Consider the following 10179-nt stretch of genomic DNA (forward strand, 5'->3'; position numbering starts at 1 on the left):
GTTTGGGGTTGGGGAGTACACTTTATAGTAAAAGTGACGAATAACTGCCTCGGGAACCATATAAGCTATAGTAAACTCTTGATATGATATTATACGATATCGTTTTAAAGTATCATATATATTATGTACGATTAAAGACAGAGTTTTTGGTGACGAGTAAAACAACACCAATAATATTGTAAATACTTAGAGTTTCATATTTCACACTTTGGAAGTTAATAGCACACTTCACAAAATACATTCTATTATTGCCTTTGAAGTTTCATCGTTTTCAAAATGTAATCGTAGTTTCTGGTAAAGGTTCTAAAACAAAATACGACTCAAATTTAAAATTAAAAATGTAACCAGACATTTTCATAAATATGTAAATATCTATATATTTCAGATTTAAAATTAGCTTTTTAGATACATATTGTACATAATCATTCATCATAAATATGAATATTATATTATATAATATTCAATTGAGAATAAAGTAATTTAATTTTATAGATAATATAATAGCATTGTTTCAAATAGAGTCAATTTGAAGTCCAATATTGGAAAAACTATCCTTTCATAATATTATAATAAATATTTAAATATGTGAAACAAAAATAAAATTATGCTTCGACAATGCTTTTTATGTACAGAAATTATAGGTGATGGATCAATTTTTCTAATGCTGCCACTATATCCAATGTAAACTCCAATAAAAACGAATAAACAAAAAAAAAAAAAAAATGAAATCATATTATTTTGTCATTAGATTATAATAGTATACATCGCACTGGTACTCAACTAAATTTTTTGCAAAAACTTATAGCAATATAATTTTGTATTATAAAGTATGAGTTATTAATTTAATCAAATTACTTATTCAAACTTTTTTGTCATATTGTATCTAGACCACAATTCGTATTGTTTTTTTATTTTTTGAAATATTATAATACCTCATACTTTTTATATAAATGGATCTTGGATTGTTATCTCAAATAAACCAAGAAACAATATAAATTTAAATAATTGAAAACTTCAAAATTGTAAAATATAAACTTTTAAAAATATTTTTTTCAATATAAAATAAAATTGATGAGAATTTGAAGGTATTATTCCATAAATAGTAGTTATTTAATCATAATTATAAATATACCTTGAGTTATGTGAATTAAATTTCATATTAGTATTATAAAACTATGGTATAATATGATATAATTATTTGTCATTCTTCCTTTAAATCTTATACAATCACAGGAATTAACTCTATAAAGTTAATGTATATACTCTGATTGTGTAGGCCTTGTGGCACAAGCCAATGCTTTCACTAAATTAGATGCCATGCAAACGAAGTCATGAAGACATTTTTATAAGTTAATGGGAATTGCTTTTAAAATTTGCAACAAGGAAATAAAAATAAACCTGAACGTCATTATTGCACTCAGTGGGTAAATAAATGCCTAATAAAAAGACATCCAGTTACCTAGGATTAATAAAAATATATTAGGACTCTAACCTTCAAACAATATGCTGAAGGGTTTAAAAACAAAATTAAAAATATTTCGAATATAATAGGTAAACTAGCAAGCTTGAGAGGCGGCGCATAGTCACTCTGCTTCGATACTCTTATTACTCGTGTGTATTTACTATTTCTAAATACTGTGGCACCGTCTGCTTTAGGAATACTCACTGTAAAAAATTAAATACGAAGTTTTTGATAAATTTCATCAGATATCTTGAAAAGCACTCAAATCTATTAGTAAATAGTGTTTTAAAATATTGTACATTGGAGAAAGTATACACAAAGAATAATAAAAAAAATTAAAAACAACCCATTCCTAACTACCTCTATATTCTGATATCGGGAATTGTTCAATTAAAATATTGAAGTCGATACAAATTATTGTGTTCATTCCAACAAAATAATATAACAATAAAATAAATATGGCAAATAACTGCAGAAAATATTTTGTATAATAATTAAATGTACCTTTTAATGATATTTTTTCGTTAGAACAAAGAAATTTTAAATTTTCTATACAAGAAAATAGTATAATATGAGTATCTTCGTAATTTGATAAAATAAATTATTCAAAACGGTTTATTTTAATACTTATTAAATTTATCGTATCATGGACTTCGTCAATACTTGAAGACAAAGGTAGCAACATAGATTTACGCATATTATATACATTTTATCTAATATAATTAGATAGTTGTATTTAGTTATGATCAATTTAGCTTTTTAAGCTTTTTAGTGCCAAAATCGAGTACTCAAGTAAAAATGTTGGAGTGTATAGGATATTACCCATATTTTTTTTCAGTGTAAAAGATTACAGTAGTAGGTAAAAAGATTATTCGTGTATGATTTTACATTTGACCAAAAATTGGAGCTAGGGAGACACAAAACAGCGAATGTAGGGGTAAGCAATAAACCATAAGACACATTATCAAAGTTAGTCCCAAAACTCACTTTGAAGATGATCTAAACATATTAAACCCAGTAGATGCAAGTGGTTGAAGGAATTACAAATGCGTTTGTGATCATAGTTAGTTATTAATTCATTTTCATTAATCTGTACCATATGTAGTATCAACAAGAATTATTATTATCAGAGGATTATTATTAATCTATTAGTTGTATTATTTAGTTTATTTAATTGCTTATAGTGCCTATTTAATTTTTAATATATATTATTTGGCATTGTTTTGCCAATGACTAACGCTTATGCAAGAAATAAAAACCTAATAATCATGAGCAAATATATATTTGTTTAAAATAACCTAATAAAAATATAGATGAATATTTCAAAAAAAGGATTATCTATAACTCATCTACTGATCATTAAGTCGTAAAAGTGTTATTATATCCATAGACCTTATACTAATACCTTAAAAGGTCTATGATTATATAATAATACACATGATACATTTATACAAATATTTAGTAAAAATTATAAATATAGAGCAGCAACATTCGTTTATTTGAAGTTTCAAAATTAAAATAATGATAAACGTATAAAATATGTTTTATTTATCTTGCTATACAGGTATATTTGTATTTGGTATACACTATAATAATATTAATAATAAATATGCAAGTACATTTTTTATAATATTTGTTTTACTTACCCGGTAATCATATTATTCATCGCGTAATATTTTAATTTATTGTTATAAGTATTATATTATATTCGTTGATACTGAATACACGTAAATACAAATATCATATTTTAGGAAGTGCACGTGTCGAGATCATTAGAGAATATTTTTTTTTAAGCTGGAATTACACAATTTCAAGATATTGGACTGAAATCTGAATTCTTGAGATTAAATAACAAGTAACTAAAATTAATAATGTATGGGTATGCATACGTATAATACACGTTGTAAGTAATAAATTAATACAAAATAAGTTGACATAAAACTTTAAATACGGGGAATTAGTTTGTATACATGACGTCTAAACACATTTTATTATTTCGCAAAGTTCACAGAGCATTTAAAAAAAAGTTCAAAATGTAATAAAATCTTGAGTTTAAGCTTCTAATTTTTATGTTTTTTTAACTATAGATGTATTTAATACAAATATAACGCAGTGTGAACAATGGACAGTGGATACTTGGCGCAATGCACTTGTATAAAAAGACAGAACACTAAATTGATTTTCAACCGAAATTTGGGGCGTAGACCGTCACATCTCAATATCTGATATGAACACGTGCTTTGTGGTTCAAATGAAATGTAACGTAAATCATTTTAACAAAGTTGATTATTATTTAAAAATAAAAACAAATAGGTAATAAAAATCATAATAAAACTCTATTATTGAACCGGTCAAAGAGATAACAGTGTATTGTTATTCGTCCAGGGGTACCTGTTGATTGTTCTGCACATATGTGAATCGTGTTATAAATAACAATGAGTTTAGAAAACAACAGAAATTTATTTCAATAGACAAATTATCAAGTTAAATTTTATCGTAAAATCATGTTATTCAAACTAATAATAATAATAATCCAAAAAAAAATGTTGTATGAACAAAAATTAACCAAATTGTTAAATTCTTGAATTGATTTATTGTATACGACTATGGTTTACAATACCATAGAATAAAATACAGACAAATTCAAATATTAGTTAATGTTAGGTACCTATTGAAATTTCCAAAAAACAAAACGTGATCAATGAACATATTTAATTGAATAATTAAATCAAACATGATCAAAAAGAGTTCATTTTTTTAAACAATTTTTGTAATGGTGATTTAATATACTAGCATACTGCATATTATGTTTAATAAGAGACAAGATACTGGGAATATTTATCTATGAACTATAATGAAGATTATTATAAAAGCACATTGATACAATATTACTAAATATAATTGTATAACCCAGATACTCTTTCATCAAGAACCTTATGATCTCATATTTTAAAATAAATAATACCTACTTTTTGTTCTGATGTATTCGTGTAAGAATTATTTACAGTCGAATCATCATTAGTTGTTTATAACTCATTCTGTGAATTTCAGTGTGAAATATAAATAACGGTCTGATATAGTAGGTATATTTGAGATGTTTACAAGTTTCAAGTTGAATACGAACATAAATTTAATTAATTAAAATAATATTATAAGTTATATTAATACAAAAGTTATTTTTAAACACAAGCAAATAATAAAAATATCGAATAATATATATGTGTAGTACGTCATTGTTCACGTAAAAATATGAAACATCAGTTCAATTGTTTAATGTTTAAAACAATTTATTTCTACGGGTTTTTAATTACTTTGTCAAAAAGATATTATGAAATAAAGATATAATCTTTGTTTGAAAAAAAAATGGATTGTATATTTTTATTTATATAAATACATAATATTATATACTTATGTTGAATAAATAGAGTGAAGTTGCCCCGCAAAAACTATACATAATATTCGTAATTCATATTCTGTCTTATAAATATTAATTATTTTAAAGTATTTTTAATACTTTAAATATATTTCGCTGAAAAAATTTACTGATAAACTATAACACTTTATTACAGTTGTATAGTAAAGTTTATAATATGTATATATTATATCATTATACGCATCGCCAAATTTGATTTAATTTCTTCAAGATTAACAATAGTATTGTAGACTATTAATATTACTCTAATAATGATATTATAAATTTGTAATGGTATTCGCGTGAAAAATAAGCTTCAATATATTTTTATGAGATGATATGATATTTGCGTGTAAAATTCTATATGAAAAAATGACATCCAACGTTTGATAAATGACCACAAATGACGACTGACTACGATAGTGCACAAAGCTAATATTGAAATTATTAATATTATAAAAGTTTAGTAAAAAAAAAAACAAATCGCTTTAACCCCATCATTCCGAGAAATAGAATATTTTTGAAAAGTTTTGCAATGAACGAAAAGCATCAGATTGATTGTTGGAAACTTTATGTTTAATCATCATAAACAGTTCATTTTCTACTCCTCATTTATAACATTAATCGCTAGACAATTCGAGACGCTTTTTCAAGTGACCTCTATCGTTGAGTCAATACGTAGTCCCTCTGTGTATTTTACAAACTACCACGTTCTACAACGACTATAACTCACTTTCTCAGAATCCAAAACAAAGCAACCATAATACCATGTCATGCATAACCATGTCTCATATAATAAATACAAAAGGATATCATCGCTAAATATACCTGGTTACACACACATTTTAAGCACATGTTTATTGATTAAATACAAAAAATAATTGACAATAATCGAAAAACAAATATAAATTTGCTTGAAATGAAACCTAAATCATAAACTATATAATACTATTGCACTATATTATTTTTTAGACAGTTGGGCGAGGATAATTATATAAGATTTACTCATTATGAATTAAAGACTGACAATCTGTGTTTTTTATCGTTATCCTATACGTATTTCACTTATAAAGAAAAAAAATTTTAATGATTAATTAATTTTAATATTATACAACTAAAATAAAATAAAGGTATTTGTGAAATACCATATTGTATGATATTGAATTAAATAATTAAATATTACAATAACGTTAAAACCTATTCTGTGGTATGTTCTTATACATAATTTGTCAAAAATATTATAGCTTATAATTGTATAAATTATTATTACCAGTACCTATATAATATATTTAGTTTGAAGACCAGCATGAATATTCAATGATTGTTGAGGCGAAATGTAGTGGTTGTTGAAGTACTAGTATACTTAGTACTCAAAACTTTAATAGCAATGAGAACTTTCTACCAAAAGTCTATCTCAAAAACTTCAATTAATTTCAAAAATATTAACTAGTTAATTAGTAAATATATGTAACTTGTATCATGTAACTTTTACTTGTTTTATTTATATTTTATAAAACACACTTAATGTATTTAGAACAAGTATCTAAGTATTTATTTAAGTATTATAAATACATTTTATTTTAAATATAAGTTCATTAAATTCTGTATTTGTTTCGATAATTGTTTTTTCAAATCTTTTATAGATTTATAATATTCTCTAATTTATTATTTAATACTCAAATCATAAAATCACGATCATTTTGGAGTTTGTCACTCAACTCATTAGTCATTTGGGTTACTATAGTTTCATAACAATTAACTATCCTCCAGTCAACTCTGAACTATATAAGAAACTTTCTTTAATTGTCTCGAAAAATAATACATAGCTTACAATTTTTCCATAAATCTGAACTATAACAATTTTATTAAAATAAGTACAATTATTATTAGAATATGTGTAGTTAAGCATTATAATATTATTAACTTACTTTGTACAATATGTACTTTTTTTTGTGAAGTTCTAAAGACTTTTGCGCTTGTTAAATTGTAAATATTGTGAATTGAAAAGAAAAAAATAATATTTCTTCTTTGTATAATTAATAAGAGGGTACATCGATGCGTTGTATAATATAATCTAAAAACAATAATGTAGTGTAACTTATTGCAATAACAAACAATTATTATTATTAGTTTTGTTTGATATTTTTCATTATGCATGTTATTAAAGTTTAAAATATACAATACTATATTTTTATAATAATAAATCCAGACTCGTTAAGTATTTTTATTTAAGACTTATTGAGATTGGTATTAATTTTGTTTTTATATTGTACCTATATTTATTTAATATACTTTTTTTTGTATTGAAAACTTTTAATTTTTAACTTTGTAATTTATGTATAATGTTAAATGGTATATTATACTCTGTAAAATCTAGATATAAACGGAGAAAATGAAAATGAATAATATTTCTAAAATATTGTTTTTATCAATTACCCACATTTGAATACAGTGTAGATTTTAGATATTGGAAAAACACAGTGTTGTTGATTAGCAATTATTTAAATCAACTTACTATTGTAAAAAAGTAGTTGAAAAAAAATTAATTTAAAATGAGTATTATGATAAAATCAATAAAAAAATATTTATATTACAGTTAATTAAAATATATAATATTCAGTTCCCAAGTAGTGCCTCTATAATAAGCATTAACTACGTATTTTTAGTGACAACGCCTCAACGGAAAAGGAGGCTTATAGAAAAAACAAATGTTATATTATGGATGCACATTTTAAAATAAATACTTGGAAAAACCGAATTTGTGTGCTTAACGAATTCAAAAGCTATTCTCAAATAATTTATTGTTAATTATTGCGTAATTATATTTAAGCGAATAATTTTAAATAGTATATTTTACAACTGGATATACCCACTAGGAATTTATTACAAGAATTATTTTTATTTTGTATTCTTACTTTTATCTTATTTGAATTCAGTTACCTATCTACTATTATAATTTACAAATAGTTTCATTTCATTAATTTATTGGCATTATTTGAAACAGACCAACATGTATATATTTTTGAACAATACGGATAAATTAAATAATAATCAAATATAACGTTATGATACTAAAACACAATATTATGTTAATATAAAAAACATTAAAAAAAAAAAGTGAACAATCTAAATTTGAATTATTCTGAAGGTGAAACGAGAAATATCTTATTATCATCGAAGTCTCAAGTCACACCGCATGATGTGACAATATTTTAGTGACGTGTTTTCCGTTATCATGTAGGTAGGTTAGGTTATAGGTATCGAGTTATAGGAATATCGTTTCTCAGAACTGATTCGATTTTTATCGTTGATGACAGTCGTCACGATTGCACGCAACGGAAGTGCGGCTGATACAGAAAAACATGGTCATGACTACGGCTAAAATCTCCTTTTGGCCCTTTTGCTTCCCGACACCCCTACGACACCAGGGGTAGTTCAGAAGTCATCGAGGCGGATATCGCGTTTCGAGATAATTAAACACAGAATAAAGAGGCGAAACATGTCATCCGCGACCTTTACGCGTAACGTCGTCGACCACCCATCCACCCAACACTCACCGTAGAGACTCGAGACGGTTCCATTTAAATGCGACCGGCAAACGTCGCGCCGCCGTTGTCGGCCGAACGGTTGGCTCGTTTCTTCGTTTCTCGTGTGTCCAATTTATGGTCGAAGGCTTGATTATACTCCATTCCCTTCCATTAAACAGTCGCCAAGAAAACATGACTATACCAAGACGCAGCGCGGTAAACAACATTGACGGTAGTGGAGTGAGGGGTGGGGGGGGGTAAACGAAACCAGAGGAAACTCGATGATCAGCTGTGGTAGTGTGGGTGGAGGGGGACGAGGGCCGTTATCTCGTCGCGTTGATGTTTATTGTTCGAGCACGATAAAATAAAGGCGGAACCAAGTCGGCGGGAAAAAACTGACTCGACTCGAACGTACTTGTTTAATCAAAACCGACGGTTGTTTTAATTATGACAATTGTCGGCTTAAATGGGCCGGCAATTGGATTGACAAATTATTGTTCTCTCCCATAGCGCTCCGAGCACGCGCTCGTCGTCTTCTCCAACCTCGTCGCTGGAACGTGCAGGTCATGGCGCCTGATTTAATTTTCCCAGTCGAGGCGCCACCGCCACCGTATAATACGCGCGTTATTATTTTCGCGCCCGCGCGCACACTGTCCATTAGCATAACCAGTCGGTTTTGTTTTAACTTGAACGACGAAAATAATAATAACAACAATAATAGGAATATGGATTATTATTTGTGTTGTTATTTTTGATGATGATTAAACGATGACGTCGTAGGTTGAAAGATAAAAATGTTTAAAAACACAATTTACACCACTCGATATAATATAAAGAAACATAATGAATATTCTCTGAAGCGCGTGTCTTTGCCCTTATTTATATATTTCATTTCACTTTATCCGACTTTTGAGTATGTTTAAATGGTTAATATTATATTGTTTATTGATATAGAAAATATAATACTTTTGTTATCACGAGTATTAGGATTATAAACTGAAATCAACACCCGGCTGGACACCAGCAGAGCATTTTAAATATACAACACCGACATGCTCCTACGAAATACTGAAAGTTTATGGCCACCATCAAAAGCATTAAACATTCGGAGTATAATAAAATTCAATGAATTATTAAAAACATGTCCAATAAAATTTATTTTTATTTTTTAAGTTAATAAATTTAACCATTTGCTTTACATAATATAATTATTCAGTATTTTTACTATACCACATTTTATAGCCAACTATCAAGTCACTACTTTTTTATTGATCTATCGGTATTTTTATTTCGTGATTATGACATGTATTTATCAAACAATGCACTATTTTATGTTGTATTAAGATTTAAGACTCGCTATGAGGAATTACGTTCTAAATTATTAATCATTTTAAAATTCTCGGAATTATATCGTTAATTTTTTTTATATATATTCATATTAGGCTTAATGAATTTAATTTTAATTTTAACATTTACAGACATTGTATTCCACACAAGGTTAACCAAACGCAAAACCATATAATAATTTTCTGGAATCCAATTATTATGTAAATTATTATTTGGAGTTTTTCTTATATATATACATCATACCTACATCGTTTTAATTGGGTGATTTTATTTGTACTTATACATTATACCAACAATATTTCTATTAGTATATTTTTACAGACTTGGACTGTCTTTCGGTATGGTCAAAATTATTTTTCCTTATATAACATTGTAAATCATACTTGATCATACATTGCAAGATTAGAGGTATTTTTGGTTTTCTCGGATGT

The sequence above is a fragment of the Rhopalosiphum padi genome, chromosome 1 (genome assembly GCF_020882245.1).
Source record: "Rhopalosiphum padi isolate XX-2018 chromosome 1, ASM2088224v1, whole genome shotgun sequence".
Classification (NCBI taxonomy): domain Eukaryota; kingdom Metazoa; phylum Arthropoda; class Insecta; order Hemiptera; family Aphididae; genus Rhopalosiphum; species Rhopalosiphum padi.